Raw genomic sequence first — 6,221 nt, forward strand, 5'->3', positions numbered from 1 at the left:
ACGTGCAGCATGTCCCTACTATGAACAAGAATCTCGTTAGCGGCTCCCTTCTATGCAGAGATGGGTTTAAGGTTGTGTTAGAGTCGAATAAAGTAGTTGTTTCCAAGTTTGGACAATTTATTGGTAAAGGCTATGAGTGCGGAGGCTTGTTCCGCTTTTCGCTTTCTGATTTCAGTAATAAGTCTGTGAACCATATTTGTGGCAATGTTAGTGATGATAACAGTGTTTGGCATTCTCGTTTATGTCACATTAATTTTGGTTTAATGTCTCGGCTATCCAGTTTAAGTTTAATTCCGAATTTCACCATTGCCAAAGGTTCTAAGTGCCACAGTTGTGTGCAATCAAAGCAACCTCGGAAGCCTCACAAGGCGGCCGAGGAGAGAAACTTGGCACCTCTAGAACTCATACATTCTGATCTATGCGAGATGAATGGTGTGTTGACAAAAGGTGGAAAGAGATATTTCATGACATTGATTGATGATGCGACTAGATTTTGCTATGTTTATTTGTTGCGAACTAAAGATGAAGCTTTAGACTACTTTAAAATTTATAAGGCCGAAGTTGAAAATCAACTAGAGATAAAGATCAAGCGTCTTAGGTCGGATCGTGGTGGCGAATATTTTCCTAAAATCTTTGAAGAATTCTGTGAGGAACATGGCATTATTCATGAGAGGACGCCTCCCTATTCACCCCAATCAAACGGGGTTGCCGAGAGGAAAAACCGCACGCTGACTGACTTGGTGAATTCCATGTTAGCCACTGCTGGTTTATCAAAGGCATGGTGGGGGGAGGCTTTGTTGACTTCATGTCATGTCCTGAATAGAGTTCCTAACAAGAATAAAGATAAAACCCCTTACGAGGAGTGGGCTGGGAGAAAACCATCACTTTCGTATTTGCGCACATGGGGATGTTTGGCGAAAGTCAATATTCCAATCACTAAGAAGCGCAAACTTGGACCAAAGATAGTGGATTGCATATTTCTAGGTTATGCTCCTCGGAGTGTAGGATATAGATTTTTAGTAGTTCAATCTGAGGTACCTGATATGCATGTTGATACTGTTGAAATATTGGGCCCACTTTTAGTGGCCCAAATTAGATTTCAGTTTTTCCTATAAATCTCAAAGCCCACATAGTGGCAGCCATGTGAGTTTGAGCCCAAGTTGGTGGCAGCTCACTAGGGAGTGGCAAGAGGTGGGAAGTTTAGTCCCACATGGAAAGTTGGGAGGAAGTTAGACCACCTTATAAGGTGGGTTGTTCTCGTCTCGACTCGACTCGACACGACACATCACGACGCGCGCCGCGCTCGTGGTGAGTGGATTGAGCCTCGAGCCGAGACTTTCCTTACTTTTTGCAGCTCAGGAAAACGAACAGAGTCCTAGACGGACGCGTCGCAGTTAGTCGGTTCGGGTCGCTCCCGGATCGTGGGCTATCTGTAACCGACTCGAAACGTTCGTGCGACGTGGGCGTGGCCCACGTTGCCTAGGGTTTTCCGAGCCTATATATAATCTCCTGCCCGGCTACCGCAGAAACACATCCAATACACGAGTTAGGTTTTCCACCTCTCTCTGCTTGCGCCGCCATCGTAGTCTACTCCATCCCGCGCGCCGACGTGCATCGGCGAACGGGAGAGCAGGTCTCCGGAACCGCTCGTCCTTGCGATCCTGTACGGGAGAGGGCGAATTAGGTTTTTGGGAAGCGCTCTGCGCGACTGCTCAAGCTCTTCATCACGGGTCGTCTTCCGTCCAAGTCGGGCAGTGCTGCCTACCGTCGTCTTCAACGCCGTCTACTTCGACCCGTCATCCCCATCGTCAACAACATTGTCATCAACAACGTTATTGCTGCGACATCATCTGCTACACCTCCACCGCCACCACCACCAGATCGGTACGTGCGACATATCTCGATCTGTTTAGCGATGGATGCTTTACCGTTTGCGCTGCTGCTACTCATGTTGATTAATGCATCTAGTATGTTTGAGTTTCACATGTTAGTAGTTGCTACCATCATGTTTTATATTCTGGAATTAATCATGGAAATTGTGCCTAATTATCCAACAATCCAAAAACCTAATTGTAGGCAATTTCCTGAGTTAACAATGGCTGGTTTTGCTGATGCACTGAGGCCGGATAAGTTCACCGGTGTGCACTTTAAGAGGTGGCAAGTTAAGGCCATGCTCTGGCTTACTCATCTGAAAGTGTTCGAAGTTAGTGATGGTTTACCTGAAGGAACTATATCTGACCAAGATCAGAACAAGTTCAAGGAAAACAATACTCTCTTCGTCGGATGCGTTCTGAGTATTCTTGCTGATCATCTGTGTGATGTGTACATGCACATAACAGATGGTAAAGAGCTCTGGGATGCACTGAATGCTAAATTCGGTGCAACCGATGCAGGCAGTGAACTGTATATCATGGAGAGCTTCCATGACATCAGGATGGTAAACAACCGTTCTGTAGTCGAACAAGCTCATGAGATACAGTGCATTGCGAAAGAGCTCGAACTCCTTAAGTGTGCCTTACCTGACAAGTTTGTGGCTGGATGCATCATCGCTAAGTTGCCTCCTTCATGGAGGAACTTTGCCACAACTCTCAAACACAAGAGACAGGAGATATCAATTGAAAATCTGATAGCGTCTCTTGATGTTGAGGAGAAAGCTCGGGCTAAGGATAATACTGAGAAAGGAGAGGGTCAGTCTAGCGCCAACATGGTGCAGAAGAAACCCTACAGCAAGAACAAAGGGAATAACAAGCCCTCCTTCAATAAGCCTATGAAGACTACAACCTTCAAGAAGAAGAAGATGATAAACAAAGCAGATCTGAGCTGCTTTACCTGTGGAGAGGCTGGCCACTTTTCTAAGGACTGTCCAGAGAGGGCAGACCGCAAGAAAAAGGGAAGGCAAGTCAACACGGTGACCGCTAGCAATGCTGATGGGTACGGTAATCTCTTTACTGTTCTTTCGGTATTTCAATCTCCATGTTGGTGGATTGATACATGTGCTAATGTTCATGTGTGTGCTGACATATCCATGTTCACTTCTTACCAGGTCGCCCGGGATTCTTCCGTCTTGATGGGGAATGGGTCACATGCTTCTGTTCGTGGTGTTGGCACGGTAGATCTGAAGTTCACTTCGGGAAGATCGTGCGGTGAGGAACGTGCAGCATGTCCCTGCTATGAACAAGAATCTCGTTAGCGGCTCCCTTCTATGCAGAGATGGGTTTAAGGTTGTGTTAGAGTCGAATAAAGTAGTTGTTTCCAAGTTTGGACAATTTATTGGTAAAGGCTATGAGTGCGGAGGCTTGTTCCGCTTTTCGCTTTCTGATTTCAGTAATAAGTCTGTGAACCATATTTGTGGCAATGTTAGTGATGATAACAGTGTTTGGCATTCTCGTTTATGTCACATTAATTTTGGTTTAATGTCTCGGATATCCAGTTTAAGTTTAATTCCGAATTTCACCATTGCCAAAGGTTCTAAGTGCCACAGTTGTGTGCAATCAAAGCAACCTCGGAAGCCTCACAAGGCGGCCGAGGAGAGAAACTTGGCACCTCTAGAACTCATACATTCTGATCTATGCGAGATGAATGGTGTGTTGACAAAAGGTGGAAAGAGATATTTCATGACATTGATTGATGATGCGACTAGATTTTGCTATGTTTATTTGTTGCGAACTAAAGATGAAGCTTTAGACTACTTTAAAATTTATAAGGCCGAAGTTGAAAATCAACTAGAGATAAAGATCAAGCGTCTTAGGTCGGATCGTGGTGGCGAATATTTTCCTAAAATCTTTGAAGAATTCTGTGAGGAACATGGCATTATTCATGAGAGGACGCCTCCCTATTCACCCCAATCAAACGGGGTTGCCGAGAGGAAAAACCGCACGCTGACTGACTTGGTGAATTCCATGTTAGCCACTGCTGGTTTATCAAAGGCATGGTGGGGGAGGCTTTGTTGACTTCATGTCATGTCCTGAATAGAGTTCCTAACAAGAATAAAGATAAAACCCCTTACGAGGAGTGGGCTGGGAGAAAACCATCACTTTCGTATTTGCGCACATGGGGATGTTTGGCGAAAGTCAATATTCCAATCACTAAGAAGCGCAAACTTGGACCAAAGACAGTGGATTGCATATTTCTAGGTTATGCTCCTCGGAGTGTAGGATATAGATTTTTAGTAGTTCAATCTGAGGTACCTGATATGCATGTTGATACTGTTGAAATATTGGGCCCACTTTTAGTGGCCCAAATTAGATTTCAGTTTTTCCTATAAATCTCAAAGCCCACATAGTGGCAGCCATGTGAGTTTGAGCCCAAGTTGGTGGCAGCTCACTAGGGAGTGGCAAGAGGTGGGAAGTTTAGTCCCACATGGAAAGTTGGGAGGAAGTTAGACCACCTTATAAGGTGGGTTGTTCTCGTCTCGACTCGACTCGACACGACACATCACGACGCGCGCCGCGCTCGTGGTGAGTGGATTGAGCCTCGAGCCGAGACTTTCCTTACTTTTTGCAGCTCAGAAAACGAACGTAGTCCTAGACGGACGCGTCGCAGTTAGTCGGTTCGGGTCGCTCCCGGATCGTGGGCTATCTGTAACCGACTCGAAACGTTCGTGCGACGTGGGCGTGGCCCACGTTGCCTAGGGTTTTCCGAGCCTATATATAATCTCCTGCCCGGCTACCGCAGAAACACATCCAATACACGAGTTAGGTTTTCCACCTCTCTCTGCTTGCGCCGCCATCGTAGTCTACTCCATCCCGCGCGCCGACGTGCATCGGCGAACGGGAGAGCAGGTCTCCGGAACCGCTCATCCTTGCGATCCTGTACGGGAGAGGGCGAATTAGGTTTTTGGGAAGCGCTCTGCGCGACTGCTCAAGCTCTTCATCACGGGTCGTCTTCCGTCCAAGTCGGGCAGTGCTGCCTACCGTCGTCTTCAACGCCGTCTACTTCGACCCGTCGTCCCCATCGTCAACAACATTGTCATCAACAACGTTATTGCTGCGACATCATCTGCTACACCTCCACCGCCACCACCACCAGATCGGTACGTGCGACATATCTCGATCTGTTTAGCGATGGATGCTTTACCGTTTGCGCTGCTGCTACTCATGTTGATTAATGCATCTAGTATGTTTGAGTTTCACATGTTAGTAGTTGCTACCATCATGTTTTATATTCTGGAATTAATCATGGAAATTGTGCCTAATTATCCAACAATCCAAAAACCTAATTGTAGGCAATTTCCTGAGTTAACAATGGCTGGTTTTGCTGATGCACTGAGGCCGGATAAGTTCACCGGTGTGCACTTTAAGAGGTGGCAAGTTAAGGCCATGCTCTGGCTTACTCATCTCGAAAGTGTTCGAAGTTAGTGATGGTTTACACGAAGGAACTATATCTGACCAAGATCGAACAAGTTCAAGGAAAACAATACTCTCTTCGTCGGATGCGTTCTGAGTATTCTTGCTGATCATCTGTGTGATGTGTACATGCACATAACAGATGGTAAAGAGCTCTGGGATGCACTGAATGCTAAATTCGGTGCAACCGATGCAGGCATGAACTGTATATCATGGAGAGCTTCCATGACATCAGGATGGTAAACAACCGTTCTGTAGTCGAACAAGCTCATGAGATACAGTGCATTGCGAAAGAGCTCGAACTCCTTAAGTGTGCCTTACCTGACAAGTTTGTGGCTGGATGCATCATCGCTAAGTTGCCTCCTTCATGGAGGAACTTTGCCACAACTCTCAAACACAAGAGACAGGAGATATCAATTGAAAATCTGATAGCGTCTCTTGATGTTGAGGAGAAAGCTCGGGCTAAGGATAATACTGAGAAAGGAGAGGGTCAGTCTAGCGCCAACATGGTGCAGAAGAAACCCTACAGCAAGAACAAAGGGAATAACAAGCCCTCCTTCAATAAGCCTATGAAGACTACAACCTTCAAGAAGAAGAAGATGATAAACAAAGCAGATCTGAGCTGCTTTACCTGTGGAGAGGCTGGCCACTTTTCTAAGGACTGTCCAGAGAGGGCAGACCGCAAGAAAAAGGGAAGGCAAGTCAACACGGTGACCGCTAGCAATGCTGATGGGTACGGTAATCTCTTTACTGTTCTTTCGGTATTTCAATCTCCATGTTGGTGGATTGATACAGGTGCTAATGTTCATGTGTGCGCTGACATATCCATGTTCACTTCTTACCAGGTCGCCCGGGATTCTTCCGTCTTGATGGGGA

Source organism: Lolium perenne, chromosome 7 (genome assembly GCF_019359855.2).
Source record: "Lolium perenne isolate Kyuss_39 chromosome 7, Kyuss_2.0, whole genome shotgun sequence".
Classification (NCBI taxonomy): Eukaryota; Viridiplantae; Streptophyta; class Magnoliopsida; order Poales; family Poaceae; genus Lolium; species Lolium perenne.